This window comes from Orycteropus afer, unplaced genomic scaffold, assembly GCF_000298275.1.
Source record: "Orycteropus afer afer isolate SDZICR_OR568_19922 unplaced genomic scaffold, OryAfe1.0 scaffold00002, whole genome shotgun sequence".
NCBI classification, from domain to species: domain Eukaryota; kingdom Metazoa; phylum Chordata; class Mammalia; order Tubulidentata; family Orycteropodidae; genus Orycteropus; species Orycteropus afer.
The window spans coordinates 13,295,803-13,314,514 of NW_006921589.1; positions in this window are offsets into that span (position 1 = coordinate 13,295,803).

An 18,712-nucleotide genomic window follows, 5' to 3' on the forward strand; every position below is an offset into this window, starting at 1 on the left:
GTGTGCATGTCAGAGACCGTATCTGCCAAAAAAAAAAAAAAATCTAGAAATGATTTTATTTCAAGAAAGAGAGTATTAAATAAATTCACCCTAAAGGGCCAGAGCTCCTCTTTACTCATGCTTGCCAATATATCTTCAGAAGAAAATAACCTGCTCTAATCAAGAAAAGAGATAATTTACCCAAAGAGTGGGCAGGTAGGGTGGAAGGAAGGTATTGGTGGATGGGATGAAATTCAGGGAGCCTTGCCAGCCAAGGTGGAGGGTAGAGGTATAAAAGCTCACTTATAGTCTCTAACCCAAGGAAATCGTCTGTGCATCTAGGCTGGAATATGGTCCTCAATGAATCATGCCTGCTGGCCATTCCCTCTCCTACTGACTCTAGGCTTGGCCATGTCACTTGCTTTTGTCAAGAGACTCAGAAAATGTGATATAAGGAGAGGCATGGCAAGCACTTTCACATTGAGGCTGCTTTTCCCCCTAAACTCAGTCCCAGATAGAGAAGCCCAGGCTATCTTGTTGGATAAAGAGGCCATGAAGAGAACTGAGGTGCGCAGCCAACAGCAGCACCAAGGTTCTAGACATGTAAACAATACCATTTTGAATCCTCCAGCCACAGGTGGGCTGTCCCAGGTGACACTGTGTGGAGCAGAAACAAGCCCTCTTGCTGAGCCCTACTCAAACATTTACCCACAGAATCATGATCAAAAGAGTAATTGTTGTTTTAAGCCACTAAGTTTTGAGGTGGTTTGTTATGCAGTAATATGTAACTGATGCATGATGCTCAAAAGATATTTGTTGAGTGATTCAAATACACCGATCATTGTGTGTTTCCTACCAACATTTCAACTTCTTGATAGATATTTCTGGCCCAGCTTCTCCTCATCCCTTGGGTGGCACTCCCTCCTGGGGAATGAAGGTTGATGAAATGAAAAGCAGAGTAGAATTGAGCTTCCCTGGTAGCAAATGGTACTCGTTGGATTTTCAGCAATTCATCACAACAGAGTAGACATTATAAACCAATGAGGCCGAGTCTTTTTTGAAAGAAGTCCCTCTTCCTTTGTGGAGGTTCTCAACTGACTAATACTACTGCAGACTAGCAGTCCTGAGTGGTGAAAGTGTCTCCAGTTCTTGAGAAGAGCAAGGAATTGGATATCTTTTCCATCTATTCTCTCCCCAATGAAGATCATCACAAACCTTAAAGAGAGAAATAGAAAGGGGAAAGAAGTAGCCTGGGGGTAAGAAAGATGTGATTGGGTTGGAAAATCCCCTGATAACATTTTGAGATCTACCTATGGGTTGGTTGGGAGTGGGACCCTAGTGAGATGATGGATTCCTTTCAGGGGAGAGGTAAAGGATTAGTTAAAAGAAGTTAAGAGAAAACTACGCCTAAACAGCCAGTAGCAATGCTTGTCCATTCAATACAATGGATGTTTTGTTTCCTTACTCTCAGACAATGAACAGCTCAGAACATGAACCACAGCAAAATTGTCTTTGATATTCAAGACCTACACAGACCTGGGAAGGATCAGTCGAAAGCACTGTGACATCAGACAGGTCATTTCACTTCCTGCCTCTACTTCCTCACTGTGAAATGAGGGAGCTGAGCGAGGTGCTCCCCAAAGGCCCTTCTGACACCAACTCTCTTGGCCCTCCACAGAGGAGTGTGCAGCCTGGTGTTGTGTTTTGGTATTTCCTCTCCCAGCTGACTGATGGGTTTATCTGGGAAGAAGATGGAGGGAAAACCTCACTTTGGCTTCTTCTTCTCAGTGGCTGCCCAGGATCAAAGTCCAGGGAGGAAAAGCAGGACCTCTGCTTCAGAGTGGGGCCTGTGGCCTCAGCCCGATGAGTCTTGGCTGGGATCTGTCACCAGCATGATGAAATGTGTACTCTCATCAGCGTGGGAGAGGAAAGGAGGCAGGTGGAGCCAGTACCAGGATAGGGAAGAAAGGCAAATATCCTGAGCAGCTGAGATAACAAGAACCTATCCAGGAGAAGTGGCATGTCAGAGGAAATGGGATAGCCAGCCCATAAATGACAAAGTTGGGGAGAGTAGCAGAGTCCAGGTTCACAGGCAAAGCCTTTCTGAAAGATGGAGAGGGCAAGGAATGGGAATGGAAATGGTGAGGTGCAGAGCCCCGAAATTGAATGAGAATACTTGCAAATGTATGGACAAGAATGTGAAGAGAAAGAAATAATTTCCCTTACTGATGGCAGATTGCGAATCAGTATCAGCCAATGGTAGAGAGAGAACAGAAGGGAAGAATGTAGGTGAGCAGGTCCAAGAGTTGAAGAGAAACAGGGTAATAGAAGCAGTGTCAGAATTTCTCTGAAGAGTGATCCAGCAAGGTGAAGTCATGAAGTTGTAGACAGATCAATCTAAACTCATGATTACATTTACACTCTGTCTAATGCTTTATGCCTTACAGCCTATTTTATCTTTATAGTTGCTTTGGGAAATTGGAAGAGCAGGTATCATCAACTATATTTACTGTTGAGGGGGCAAAGTCCTAAAGTAATTAAGGACTCACTAAAGTCACTGATCTGTCCTGGAGGAAGTGCAGCCAGAATGCTCCTTGGAAGCAAGAATGGCCAGACTTCGTCTCACCTATTTTGGTCATGTTGTAAGAAGGGACCATTCCCTGGAGAAGGATGTCATGCTTGGTAGGGTGGAGGGTCGACGAAAGAGGGGGAGGCCTTCAACGAGATGGATTGACACGATGGCTGCGATGATGGGCTTAAGTATAGCAGGGATTGTGGGGCTGGCGTGGGATCGGGCAGTGTTTTGTTCTGCTGTGCATGGGGTCACTATGAGTTGGAAATGACTCGACGGCACTTAACAACAACAAAAAAGTCATTGAACAGACTCCCTGGGTGGTCAAATTTTTTATATGCTCAGCTGCTAACCAGATTGGAGGTCCCAGTCCACCCAGAGGTGCCTTGGAAGAAAAACCTGGTGATCTGCTTCCAAAACATCAGTCATTGAAAACCTTGTGGAGGTCAGTTCCTCTCCAACATGATGGGTCACCATGAGTCGGAGCAATTGTTTTTTTAAGATCACTGAGCTGCCAGGGATGCTGGGGAGCAGAACATGTACCTGGCCATCAGAGGAACTCTGATTCTGCAACCGGGTCTGCTCACCAACTCACTATTTCATAGAAAGTTATCATATTCTGATACTCTAAAGTAAATAAATGTATTTATACAAACTACCTTTCTCAACTGCTATCATTCCTTACGTAATTAAAATTTGTGCTAAGTATTTATACAAGTGAATAGCAATCTCAGTACTGCAACCCCTCATGAGAGTGGCCACAATGAAACATAATTAGAATAAGAGTTTGAAAAATGTCTTATGCAGTTGGAAAACAGCAACTGAAATGAAAATTATTTACTCCCTAACTTAGTGCCTCTAGAAAAGCCAACACATGGTTGGATGTTGGGGAAACAATTTTAAATCCACCCCTATGGTAAATGATTTCTCTTACAGGACTTTTAAGAACTGTGCTGTCTTGGAATCACAGAGATCTTTAGTTTGCTCTGAATTGGAGTTGAGTTCCCACCGTCCCCTTCTTCAAACAGGCAGCTTGGCTGGATTTCCACCAAGAAATGAGTTGGAGATTTGGGGCCCATTTTGGGGGCTGTGATCTCTCTGTCATGCTCAAGGCAGTGAGCTCTGATGCACTGAGTGTGAGAAAAAAGGCAAATCAGTGGGCTCCACCCCACCCAATTCATGTTGCAGCTGACAAAAGAGCGAAAGAGCTAGGGAAGTCTAGTGAGTCCTTCAAAATCAAGGAGGGAGGCTGGCCAACAAGAGTGGGTGAAGGTCAATATGTATTAAGTCCTGAATGAGACTGTCCTTAACAAAGCCCTTGGCAGAAAGGATTATGTGGCATTTACCATGCAAAGATGACCCACACCATAGACCATATGTGATCATTTCTAAATGAGACAAGAGGAGCTCTGGTGGCATAGTGCCTAAGGCATCTGACTGCTAACCAGAAAGTTGGCAGTTCAAACCCACCAGCCACCCCTTGGAAGGAAGGTTGGGCAATCTACTTCTGTAGTAATATTGCCTCAGAAACCCAAGATAAGGTTGCTATGAGTCAGATCTGATCGACGGCAGTGTGTTATTTTGGAGAAGGAGCCCTGGTGGTGCAGTGATTAAGTGGTTGGCGTATAACTGAAAAATTGGCAGTTTGAACCCAGCAGCAGCCCCTTGGGAGAAAGATGTGGCAGTATGCTTCCATAAAGGTTACAGCCTTGGAAACCAAGGCAGTTCTACTGTGTCCTACAGGGTCACTATGAGCTGGAACCAACTCAACAGCAACGGGTATGGTTGTGTTGGAGCATAGCTTGAAAACGCTATGGAGCAGTTCTACTCTGCAACATGCAGTCACCATGAGTTACAGTCGACTCAAAGGCAACTGGTTTGGTTTGGTTTAGTTTGGTGTGTTGGAGAGGTCTGGAGTGTTCACAGAGAAGGCAGGCTTGTGTGTGTTCCCTGAAGGCAAGAAAAGCAGAAAGAGTAGAGGCAGGGAGGCAGGAAACACTGGGAAGGCCCTCCCTGCTGTCAGGGGTTAGTGTTGGAAGAAGGGGAGCTAGTCATGCTTAGAAAGATTATTTGGAGTACAGATAATCCCTGGGTTATAAACGTCCAATTTATGTACAAACTATGGTTACATATCAACCCCTGTAAAGCCTACTATAGTAAAAATCTGTAGTACATACAATGGTTCATAATAACAAATGGGCCCCACTTTGCAATGTGCATCAAAACATTACTATTATTATTATTATTGCCATTTTATTACATTAAAGATATTTTAGTGTATCTGGAAATGTTTCTTTAATGGTTTTTATGCATAGAAAGGTACATTATATACTGTATACTAAGGCAAACATGTTGGAAGAATGGTTGGGCAATCTACTTCGTAGTGATACTGCCTCAGAAACCCAAGGAGGGGTCACTGTGAGTTGGGGCTGACTCAACGACACATAACAACAACAACAAGGCAAACATTTGACTAATGAACTATACATAACTATTCCAAATTACATACAAATTTGACTTAGACAGGCTTAGGAATGGAACTCGTTTGTAATCCAGTGACTGCCTATATGTTGTTGGAAGCTCAGGGAGGTAGACTGACCCTTAAGACCAGAAGTAAATCGGGAGAACTAAGGTTCAGACAAGTGTGCCACCATTGGCTGAGTGCTTACAGTCAGGTCATCCTCCTCCCTCTCTGGGCCTCAGTTCTATTACTTGCATAACAAGGAGGTTGAGGAGATCATCATAGTAGATAATACATTAAAGTTGTTACCATGAGTCAAGCCTTGTTCTAGCATGTATTAACTCACTCAACCCTTTCAATAGCTCTGTGAAGCAGGTCCTAACATTATCCCCATTTTACAAATAAGAAAACTGAAAGAAAAGATATTAAATAATGTTTCCAAAGGTGCACAATTCATCAAGTGGAGGAGCTAGAATAGGAAATCCTACATTCTGACTCTAGAGCATGTTTCTTCTTAACCACAACTCTATGCTCTTAAAATGCCTTCCCAACTTGGCTTGCAAACATCTTTGTTAACTTTTTAACAATAAAAAGTAGACATCTCCCCTGAAAAAAATTAGGGCGCATGACCCTGTATCCCAGAGGGAGAAAGTTGTACCTTCCTCCTCCTGCAGCCTGGGCTCATACCAGACTCCTGCTCAGACCTAGGAGAAAAAGTTGCCTGCTTCTGGAGGCTGGGAAGTAGCACTTAGTGACTGCCACTCCAATCCCTACAGTAGGATTCCTGCTCCAACAATGGACGTTTGCAATGGCTTGGCTGTTGTCCTTGTCATAATTGTGTGCTCCAATTGTGTGATCCAAGGGGTAATAATTGAAAGCTATTATTAATACGAACAAAGCCAATAGTAATGAAAATAATGATTGAAGAGCCTCCCGAAGAAGACAGGGGTCACAGAACACAGAATTATATAATACTATGGTGCAAAGATTGCTCAGCCATCATTCATTCCAAACTCTTATATTACTGATGAAAACCAGGCTTGGGGGGTGGAGAGGGCAACTCCTCTGCTTAGGTCACAGAGCTCATAGCACCAGGGCTCTGACATTTCCTATGTACATTTATCAAAAATCTTGATAAAAAAGACAACAGTCTTATTTTCTAGCTCTACTCTTACACTCTAGAATACAAGCTAAGAGTCTCAGATGCAATGGTTGCTGAATTAGAGATTGTGAGAAGTCTCAGACCATTAATGCCATAAGCAAGAATGGTCTAAAAGCCAAACCAGTTGCTATGAGTTGACACCAGCTTGTGAGTAGAACAGTGCTCCATATAGTTTTCAATGGCTTCTTTTCAGAAGTAGATTATCAAGCCTTTCTTCTGAAGTGTCCCCGAGTACATTCAAACCTTCAGCTTTTCAAGTAGCAGCTGAGCGTATTAACTGTTGGCAGAACCCAGGGACTCTACATATATGTCCATGGGAAGTGCAAAAAGGGCAAGGAGGCCACATGTTCTGACCTCCTAGAACCCCACAAGAGGAAGACAGGGTTACCAGCAGTAACCCAAGGCCTATTACTGCCAGGCCAGACATGCTGCCTTCCTCCAGCCCTTTCTCCAACTGTTCCTCCCAGAGCGCCCACCACCTCTCTCCTGGGTTTGATAATTCACTGCAGTGGCCACACAGAGCTCACAAATTATGGGGTTTATTAGGGAAGCACCAGGCTACAACTCAAGTTCAGGAAGAACGCTCAGTCTCCCTCCCGGCCCACCATCCCTCAGCCAACAATCTCTCACAGTCTGTTTCCCAGCAGTGCTGGTCCCTCAGTGTCTCACTCAGCAATGCGTGTCTCTTGCACCTCTTTCCCAGCAGCGCGTGTCTCAGGAGCCCGTGTCTCTTTCAGCAGCACGTCTTCCTCAACCAGCAGTCAGAGAGAGTTCTGCCTCCAGGAGGCCTCCTTTTGAGCCTGGAAGGGTGGTCAAACTAGCCAATCACAGCATCAGAACTCTAAGCACATGAGAGAGAGTGGGCACCTCCCAGACATTGTTTTGTGCCACGCCCAACAGAAATACTCCAGGTGGACACCTTCAGCAATCAGGAGCTCCTCAGTTGCTCATAGAAAATCCCACCTTGGGGTTTACAAAGGCTTATGGGTAGAAAAACCACACTAAGTAATTCACTACACCGCAGGAAGTAATGAGTCGAAAGCTCCTAACACTGATTCCCTTGGGCTCCTGTTCTGAGTCTAGAGCAGTGACCAAGTTCGGGCCATCATCTTCTGAAAGAGCCTACAGCAACTCAGTGTCCTTAGGACCTTTTCAGCTCTCAACTTACCAGGGATCCCAAAGCTCACAAGGATGGTTTCCAGCACATTTCTTGAGACATAAGAGCTACTGCTATGTTTTAGGCTTAGCTAATGCCTTCTCCGGGAGCTCTGGTAGCATAGTGGCTAAGACACTTGCCTGCTAACCAGACGGCTGGCGGTTCAAACCCACCAGCCACTCCTCGGAAGGAAGGTTGGGCAATCCTACTTCCGTAGTGATAATGTCTCGGAAACCAAAGGAGGGGTCGCTATGAGTCGGGGCCAACTCGACGGCACATAACAACAACAACAACAACAATGCCTTCTCCACAGATTAAAAGGCTGTATTTGCCCTGCTTCTGGTATTAGCCATGTGGCTTAGGCAACCAGTTCAAATGCTGGGCCTCATTTTCAGCAATAGAGCAATAATTTGTTCTGTGCCATGGAGTCAATTCTGCCTCATATTGACCTTATAGGACAACCTAGAACTGTTCCATAGAGTTTCCAAGGCTTCAGTCTTTATGGAAACCAATCACCACATCTTTTCTCCCATGAAGTGGCTGGTGGGTTTGAACTGCTGATCTTTCATACTTTCAAATTGAATAATACATCTCTTGTGAACCAAAAGATACTACCAAGGAAGTAAGAAGACAGTCTACAGAATGAGAGAAAATATTTGCAAATTATGCATGTGATAAGGTTCTAGCATCCAGAATATATAAAGAATTCTTACAAAGGAACAACAGAAAGACTAATAACTCAACTGAAAAATGCTTGAGGGACTGGAACAGATATTTCTGCAAAGATATACAAGCAGCTAACAAGCACATGAAAAAAAGCTGAGCATTACTCTTTGTGAAAACCTACTGCCATCAAGTTAATTCTGACTCATAGCAAGCCTATAGGACAGGGTAGAATTGCTCCCATAGGATTTCCAAGGCTGTAAATCTTTACAAATGCAGACTGCCTAGGCTTTCTCTCACAGAGAAACTGGGGGGTTTGAACTGCTGACTTTTCAGTTGTCTGCCAAGGGCTTAACCACTCAAAACCACAATGAGATAACACTTCATACCCAATAAGACAGCTATAATAATAATAATAATTTTTTTTTGTTATTGTTGTTAGGTGCCGTTGTCTCCAACTCATAGAGACCCTATGTACAATAGAATATAACACTGCCCAATCCTGTGCCAGCCTCAAGGTCCCTACCATATCTAAGCCCATCACTGCAGCCACTGTGTCAATCCATCTTGTTGAGGGCCTTCCCCTCTTTTGTTGACCTTCCACTTTACCAAGCATGACATCTTTCTCCAGAGAATGGTCCCTTCCAACAACATGACAAAGTAGGTGAGACGAAGTCTCGCAATTCTTTCTTCCAAGGAGCATTCCAGCTGTACTTCTTCCAGGACAGAATAGTTAGTTCTTCTACCAGTCCACAGTATTTAAGCATTCTTTGCCAACACCACAACTCAAAAGCATCTTCTCTTCTTTGGTCTTCCTTATTTATTGTCCAGCTCTCACATGCATATGAGGTGATTGAAAATACCATGGCTTGGGTTAGGCACATCTTAGTCTTCAAGGAGACATCTTTGCTCTTCAGCACTTGAAAAAGTTCTTTTGCAACAGTAGGAAAATAATTTTAATGAAGATGTGGAGAAATTGGAACCCTCCCATGGAAAACAGTTTGGCAATACCTCAAAAAGTTAAACATAGAATTACCATATGACCCAGCAATTGCATTCCTAGGCATATGCTTAAAATAATTGAATCCCAAAAAGACCCACTGCCGTGGAGTCAATTCCAACTCATAACAGCTCCACTAAGTTCTCCAAGACTGTAAATCTTCACAGAAGCAGGGTGCCTCCTCTTTCTCCTACTGAGCATCTGGTGTGTTCCAACCACCAACTTTCTGGTTAGCAGCTGAATGCCTTAATCACTGTGCCACCAGAGCTCCTTTTAAACAAATAAATATTTTTTAAAAAATGATTGAAACAGATACTCAAAAGAAAACTTACACACAAATGTTCATGGCAGCACTATTTTCAATAACCCATATGTGGAAATATTCTGGTTACATAGTGCTGCTCTGACAGGAATATACCACAAATGGGATGCTAGAACAAACAAATTTTTTCTCTTACAGTTTGGGGGCTTTAAGTCTGAGTTAAAAGTGCCAGGCTCTAGGAGCTGGGTAAAATCCCCTCAACCTTGTCAGCTCTGCCCCCTGCTTCTGGCCCACTGAAGCTAGAGTCTTATCTTTACTCAGACAGCTACTGGCTGCTGAGACTGACAAGCCCAAGGTGGACAAGTAATAAGGCACAGTGCCGATGTTACCAAACCACATGGCAGGCCATAAATTCAAGTTCATTAAAAGTCCCAAGATCAGCAGAGCATGGCAGGCTGCTGAACAACGACTTGGCTACATGCAGGGTTCAAGCATGCCATAAGCTAGAGACCATTTCCAAAGCTGTTTCTTATATACAGGAAGCAGACCACATACCCAAAGCAGCTACTCAGCTGCTCCAATAGATTCCACCATGGAGTTGAATACCAATCTCACCATGGGGAGTAACTACATTCAGCTGCCAGACACTCAACCAGGACCGGCCAAGTTGACACACAAACTTAACCAGCACAGGAACAAACCAAAATGTCTATCAATGATGAATTAATAAACAAACTGTGGTATATGCATACAAGGGAACATTATTTAGCCATAAAGAGAAACAAAGTTCGGATACATGCAACAACACGGATGTATTGTGAAAACATTACACTGAGAAAAAAAACTAGACACACAAGGCCATATTGTCTGACTCCTTTTATATGAGCTATCCAGAATAGGCAAATCCGAAGAGAGAGAGTGGATTATTTGTTGCCAGAGGCTAGAGGCAGAATTGCTTAAAGGGCATGAGGTTTCCCTTTGGGTAGATGAGTGTTTTGGAGCTAGAAACAGGTGGTCATTGAAAAACACTGTCAATGTCACTAGGCTGTATACTTTAAAATGGTAATCCAATATTATATGAATTTTGCCTTAATTTAAAAAGAGAGCGAGCGAGCGAGCAATACCTTCCCAGAGCTCTTGGAAATACTCCATCTCCCTTGTTCTAGCTTTGCAGTGCCATGTGGAGGTGGCCCCTCTTTGCTGGGAAGTCTCAGTCCAAGAAGTAAGAGTGTCAGGTAAAATGCCCTGAGGCACCTGGCCCAGTTATATTACCCAGAAAAGCCAAAAACCCTGACAAGTAAGTGTAGAGCATATGTTGAAATTTAAATAACTTCTCTCTAGGTTCAGCCAGTGTCTCCCTATTTATATTTGGTGCCTCAACTTGGCAGTTGCCCTTGGCAAGTGCTTATCCTGCTGATTGGTTTATTCACATAACTCTGAGGGCATTTTTTAAGCTAAGAAGAAAAACAGTCACAAGAGAAGCATCTTAGGACAAAGTCTCTGGCTACAGCTACTTGAGCTGGTTCTACACTTCTCAGGGAGGCGAGTGCTCAGAGGCCATTAGCCCAGCACAGAGAACGCCCTTTTCCAGTCCTGCCTCAGCATGATGCTCTGTTTTCATCAGCCCATACTGTCATTCTCTTTATATGCTTCCTTCATTTTTTTTCTTTCCTTTTTTTTTAAATTTTTTCAAATCCCAATCTCCTTCTGAAAAGGGTGGAAGGCATTGCACTGGCATGATTCCTGCACCCCATGTTCCTGGAAGCTGCCCCGGGATATCACTTGGGTTACTCCATCGGTTATGAAGATCACCTCCACTATGGGATCCTGGGTGGGGCGAATGGTGAGTTTGAAGTCATCTTGACAGCAACAGTTGTTTGTTTGTTTTTAGTGGGGCCCTCAAACATCTTCATCCCACTCAATGCCTCCCCTCATCTCTCTTACTGCTCTTCTACCAAGATGCTGCCCAGTTTTCACATACAGCATTACCATTCTATCTTGCATAACTTGGCAGCCAGTCTAGCTCCTATTGGTTTCCTAGATTAATTAAGTCTTTTTTTTTCTCTCTTTTCCCAGTGAAAACACAGAGTCCACCAGCATTGAAAACACAGGCATTGAAACACAACCTGCTTTGTCTGAGAGATGGATTATCTTTACAAAGAAGCTTGCCTCTCTTGCTGCTCAGGGTCTATCTGTGAGATTACCCTGATCATGGTCTCACTGCTGCCCCATCTTAACCCTGTAGTCCTTCCCCATGCCACACAACATAGACTATACTTTATAGGAAAGAAAACTCCTTCAAGTTACTGTCTTAGCTGGGTACAAAGGGGAAGCATGTGTTGGGAGGCACGGGTTGTTAACGGCCATCAGATTAGTTCTCAATACACTAAGACCCCATGAAAAGTGGGATCAAACTGTTGAGATTCATAGGGCTTTCATTGGCTGATTCTTAGAAGTAGATTGCCAGGCTGTTCTTCCTAGTCTTTCTTAGCCAGCAAGTTCTGCTCAAATGTATTCAACGTCATAACAGCACTCAAGCCTTCACTGACAGACAGGTGGTAGCTGTACATGAAGTGTATTGGCTGGGAATCAAATTTGGGTCTCCTGCATGGAAGGTGAGCATTCTACCTCCTTAGGAGGCAGAGGAGCCAGTGTTATTTAGCAATACTTTTTAAAGGAATCAACTCAAATATGCATCCCAGAGTTTAGTCTGAGTGACTTTATGTTTTCCATAAGAATCTTATGGCTCTAAGGAAGTGGGAGAAATTATTCTTGCCTCAGGGCAAGACTTCACTGAGATCATGTCAGATATCTGGCCTCCTTTCCCTAAGATTCTTTAGGAAGTTTCAGTAATTTTCCTTTGGTCCTCAGTCATAGGCTTTCCTGGCTGCCAGAAGTGATTTCTTAAGGTGTAAGTTTAATTCCTTTTGTACCAACATGCCTGCTGATCTCTAACCTCCTTTTAATTTTCATGGCTTTCCATCACTCTCTCATTCCCGGTGAATGTCCCCATCAGCATCACCTAGCAGGACTGAAAAACTCAGACTCCTAAAGGGCAAACCAAGTCACAAACACAAATGAAGCTGGCCAAGCCTGACATAGTAGGAAGGGAAGAAACAGAAAAATCAGAGAGTCCATGCCTTGTCTAAAGGGGGAGCTGTACTCAAGGGTGTGAGTGAAAATGTGGACACAATGGTTCCAGATCTTCAGGACTTCTAAAAGGAAGCCAGAAATCCAGAATTTGAGGTGAAATGTCCCCATAGAGGTTCATGGGCTGAAGGCAGCCAGTTTCCTACCTCTTCTCTATACAGCAAACTCCGTATTCGTGTGCCCATGTCCAGCGTAGTGCTTGTAGTTAATTCTTCCTCAAAGTGTCTTTAAATGAATTAATGAGTAAATGAGTCTATAAGTCCTAGCAGATCAGAAAGGGCCCATTTTAACCTCTTGGACTTGTGGCTAACTTTACCCAGGGAGCATCCTCAAAGATCCTTTAGGGGAAGAAGGTATTGCTGAGTGATGGAGAGCATGGCAGAGTGAGGATTTGATATTCAGGCAGAAAAAAAAAAGAGAGAGAGAGAGGAGAAGTTCTGGAAGAGAATGGAAATCTGAAGGGAGAGAAGCAGGAGGAGGAAAATTGCCAGAACTAAAAAACAGCTTTTTGTGACGTTGAGCAGAAATCTCTTTAAAATGTTAAAAAGCAACAATGTCACTTTGAGGAGTAAGGTATGCCTAACTCAAGCCATGGTATTTTCAATCACCTCATATGCATGTCCAGTAGTGTATCAGACAGCATTTCTCTGCTATTCATAAAGTTTTCCCTACCCAATTCTTTGAGAAGTGGGTAGCCTCTTCCTTCTTTCGAGTCTGTCTCAGTCTGTAAACTGGATTAAAGCCTGTGCACCATGCACAATGCTTCTGACGTTTGAAACACCAGTGACACAGCCTCCAACCTCACAGCAACACACAAGTCACCATACTAAGACAAACTGACAGACAAGTTCATCTCCCTTAGTTGTTCGAAAACTTTCTGCCCTCCCCTTACCTGGATCCTGCCTCCATTGGCCCTGGCTTCCCTCCTTCCTGCCTTTGGGTGGGGGCTGTCTGTCTCCCCCCCTTACCTGGAGCCTACTGGAAGAAAAGACCAAAATGGATGTCAGAAGAGACTCTGAAACTTGCCCTTGAATGGACAGTAGCCAAAGCAAATGAAAGGAATGGCAAGATAAAAGAGCTGAACAGCAGATTTCAAAGAGCAGCTCGAAAACACAAAGTTAATTGTTATGATGATACGTGCAAAGACCTGGAGTTAGCAAACCAAAAGGGAAGGACATGCTCAGCATTTCTCAAGCTGAAGGAAATGAATAAAAAGTCAAGCCTCAAGTTGCTATATTGAAAGATTCTATGGGCAAAATATTGAATGATACAGCAAACATCAAAAGAAGATGGAGGGAATACACAGAGTCACTGTACCAAAAAGAATGGGTCAAAGTTCATCCAACTCAGGAGTTACATATGATCAAGAACCAATGGCATTGAAGGAAGACGTTGAAGCCGCATTGAAGGAAGTGGAGAAAAACAAGGCTCCTGGAATTGATGGAATGAATATCCATTGAGATGTTTCAACAAACAGATGCCTCACTGGAGGCACTCATTTGAATATGCCAAGAGATTTGGAAGGTAGCTACCTGGCCAACTGACTAGAAGAGATCCATATTTGTACCTATTTCAAAGAAAGGTGATCCCACAGAATGTGGAAATTATCGAACAATATCATGAATATCACATGAAAGTAAAATCTTACTGAAGATATTTCAAAAACAGTTGCAGCAGTATATTGACAGAGAACTTCAGAAATGAAAGCGGATTCAGAAGAGGACATGGAATGAGGGATATCGTTGCTGATGTAAGATGGATTGTGGCTCGAAGGAAAGAATACCAGAAAGATGTTTACTTGTGTTTTATTGACTGTGCAAAAGCATTTGATTGCATGGATCATAACAAATTATGGGTAACATTGAGATGAATAGGAATTCCAGAACACTTAATTGTACTCATGAGGAACCTGTACATAGACCAGGAGGCTGTTATTTGAGCAGAACAAGGGGACACTGCATGGTTTAAAATCAAGAAGGGAGTGCGTCAGGGTTGTATCCTTTCACCATACTTATTCAATCTGTATGCTGAGTAAATAATCCAAGAAGCTGGACTATATGAAGAAGAACGTGGCATCAAGATTGGAGGAAGAATCATTAACAACCTGCAATACACTGACGACACAACTTTGCTTGCTGAAAGTGAAGATGACTTGAAGCACTTACTGATGAAGATTGAAGAATACAGTCTGCAGTATGGATTACATCTCAATATAAAGAAAATAATAATCCTCACAACTGGACCCATAAGCAGCATCATGATAGATGGAAAAAAGATTGAAGTTGTCAAAGACTTCATATTACTTGGTTCTATAACTGATGCCAATGGAAGCAGCAGTCAGGACATCTGACAACATAGAACACTGGACAAATCAGCTGCAAAGGACTTGTCTCACATGCTGAAGAGCAAAGATGTCTCCTTGAAGAGTAATGTGCACCTGACACAAGCATGGTATTTTCAGTTACTTCATATGCATGTGAGAGCTGGAAAATGAATATGGAAGACTGAAGAAGAGCTGATGCTTTTGAGTTGTGGTATTGGTGAAACATGCTGAAAGTACCATGGACTGCTAAAAGAACTAACAAATCTGTCCTGGAAGAAGTGCAGCTAGAATGCTCCTTGGAAGCAAGAATGGCCAGACTTCGTCTCACATGATTTGGTCATGTTGTCAGAAGGGACCATTCCCTGGAGAAGAATGTCATGCTTGGTAAGGTAATTAGATGGATTACACAGTGGCTGCAGCAATGGGTTCAAGCATAACAGGGATCATGGAGCTGGCGTGGGACTGGGCAGTGTTTCATTCTAGGGTAGCTATGAGTCAGAGACAACTCGACGGCACCTAACAACAACCTAATGAAACATATGCAGGTGAATGCTGGACAATAAATAAGGAAGACTGAAGAACTGATGACTTTTAATTATGGTGCTCACAAAGATTATTGAATATACCATGGATTACCAGAAGAATGAATAACTCTGTCTTGGAAGAAATGCAGCCAAAACTCCTTAAAAGGCAATATGTAGAGACTTTGTCTCACCTGCTTTGGAAATATAATCAGGAAGGACCAGTTCCTGGAGAAGGACATTATGGTAAAAAGGAGGATCAGAGAAAAAGAGGAAGACCCTCAACAAGACGAATTGACACAGTAGCTGCATCCATGGGCTCAACTATTATGAGGATGGTGCGGAACTGGGCAGTGTTTCATTCTGTTGTACATGGGGTCACTGAGGGTTGGGACTATCTCAACGGCACCTGAAAACAACAAGTACTACTAGGCAGAGAAAGAAATCTAACTGCAGTCCAGATAGTCTGGACAGAGCAGGAAGGTTCTTTTTGCTTTCTGTGAGGGACGCACCTTCCCCAAGTCCTTATTTCCTTCTTTTCCCAACAGGAAGTGATCAGTCAGAGTCCCCTATGAACTTGAAGCTCACCAAGGTTTTAAGCTATTGACAGCCTGAAGGTCATTTGTGTTTTTAACAACAAAAAAAAATTTTTTTGTCTTCAGCTTTCCCCATGATGCCTATGAAGTTCAGGAATTTCATGAGATGATCATTCTCTGCTAAGGTACACATTCTAAACACATGCATTTAATGCTGTGTAAATGATTGGCTTCCAAGTGAACCTGCCTGACAACTAGAATCCAAGCTGGAGCAGTAGTCATCGTTCTGCACTCATGGTTCTATATGCATTTCATGGGGAAAGTACATGTAGTTAATGAATAAATACAGTGGTTTCAAAGACACAAAACCACCACAGAAAATCATAGAGTCCAGGAAGGGAACAATGATCAAATAGGGCTCCTGTCTGGAAAAGTTTAAAAGGAAATCTGAGGTTGACCAGCATCCCTGGTCATGGCAGGGTAATCTTTAATCCCAAATGAAAGCCCCAGCAAATTACTCCTCATTCTGACCCCCTGCTGGTGCTCTAAAATATGGTTTCTATTTGGGATAACTCACAGTGAAATGGCCTTGTATTTGGGTCAAACAACTGTGTGTGCACATGCAACAGTTCTTAGTTAAGTATCAGGAGCTAATTGTTATCAGGTAAACAGCACACTTTCTGATGCCTCTTAAAGGGAATAACCATAGCCTTGTTCTTCAAATACTCAAACCAGGAAAGGCCACGAAACTCTTTTCTTTTCCACATTCAACATTCTCAGTTGCTCTGGTCATCTGATATATACCAAAAATCCAAATACTCACTCTGCCTACCTGCCCTCCCTTCTGTTTATGTCTCATGTTCACGTTTGACCAGAATCCTCTCTTGTTCCACTGTCAAGTTCAAAAACCCAAATTGTAGGAATGAAGGCAGTTCCTGCCACCTTAGCATTTGGGCTACAGAAGAGTTCAAAGAGCTTACGGTCAAGATCAATCACACATACGGAATTGCCAACAGTAGCACATGCTTTGTGGAAAATAGCATAAAGGAATTTTAAGGAGGAGGCCTGGGTTATGAATTACTCAGGAGGCGCAGAGTCTGGCAGTTTTCATCAGGAACCGTGTCCTGGGGTAGCAAGCCATAAACAGTAGTTTAAAGCAGAGGAGGAATGTGTTAGGGTGGGCCTGAGGAAAGTGTCAGGCCAATGTGGGTGCGTGAGTTGGGCATAGCCTGCAGTGCAGAAACAGAAACTGGCACCAGTAAGAGGAGACAGGTAGGCAAAAATTACAGAGAAGCAAGTCATCATGCCTAGGACCTGTCACTCTCAACCTGAGCAACACATTCGAATCACTAGTGGAGCTTTCAGAATGACTGATGCTCAGGTGCTGTTCCAGATTAATCAATTCAGAACATCTGGACAAGCATCAGTAAGCTGTTGCTTGTTTGCTAACTCCCTGGATAATTGTAACATGCAGCCAGAACCGACACTGTTGAGTCATAGTGTGGATATCGGCGGTTGTTGATGGTTCAGAGGTAGTAGTCTCTCCTTCCATGTGAAGACTCAGATTTATTTTCTGGCCAATGAACCTCAAGCACTCATGTATCAGTGGTGGCTTGTGTGCTACTATGGGGCTGAAGAGGTTTCAGCAGAGCTTCTAGACTAGGAAGAGAGGCCTAGTTATCTACTTCTGGGAATTAGCCAATGAAAAACTTAGTGGCCTGATCTGCAAACTATCCTGGGAATGGTGCAGGATCTGGCAGTGTTGTCTTCTATTGTGCATGGGGTCAAGATGAGTCAGGGTGGCCATGAGTCAAGGCTGACTTGTCAGCAGCTACCAACAGCAAGATAAAACTAAATTTGGTGACCTAAACAGAAGTGATCCCTGCCCTCATAAAGCTTAGAGCCTGGGAGCAAAACAGACATAAAACATAAAATGAGCACTCAATTACAAATTGTAGTTTGGGCTAGAAAGGAAATATACAGGGTGGGAATGTATGTGTCATATCAAATGGTGCATCTCTCCAATTTCCGGGAGAAGCATACTTGACAATTATAAATACTGTAAAATTCAGTGATATGTAATAGCTACGTAAATTGTGACTAATACCTCCACGTATTGTGTAACAATATAAACAATGGAAAATTTCATCAAATTAAAAAACACAATTAGGAATAGAATGCTGAGGGGTATCTCTGTTTGTCGTCTCTTCATTTAACACAAGGTGCTGGAGCACACTCATCCAGAGGTCAAGGAAAGAGCATTTTCAGGCTGAGCATCAGAGAAGCCCGAGACACTGAAGCAGACAATGAAAGGACAATGAAAAGAGTGTTCAGTGAGAGTATCTGCTGTTGTTGTTGTGTGCTGTCGAGTGTCTGAGAAGGAAAGGAGTGGGATGAGCTCAGAGAACGGGAGACCAGATTCAGAGAGGGGAAGGAAGGTCTTATAGTTCCTGACTTTTCTCATACATAGTAAGAAAGTCTGAGTTTACACTTCTTTGAGACTTGCACAGTGATTGGAAAAATACGGTTTGAGGTGATCATAACTTGGAGTCGTAATTTAAACCCTATAGTATAGGAATTTGAAAGATGGCTGCCTGTGGGTTGTTTGGAATATAGAATGAGTAAAATATCTGAGCAAGTCACCTTAGTTTGTAATATTACAGGTGGAATTTTTTTCTTTCAAAAAACAGGCTTTAACAAATACTTGTCCAAATGTGTAGTAAAGAATGTGGCCTTCACCAAAGAGAGGTCTAGACTTTGCCTTCACTGCTGGGAAGCAATCTGCGACCTACCTGATGTTGTTGTTGTTGTTGTTGTTATGTGCTGTCGAGTCGGACCCGACTCATAGTGACCCCTCCTTGGGTTTCCGAGGCAGTATCACTACGGAAGTAGATTGCCCAACCTTCCTTCCGAGGAGTGGCTGATGG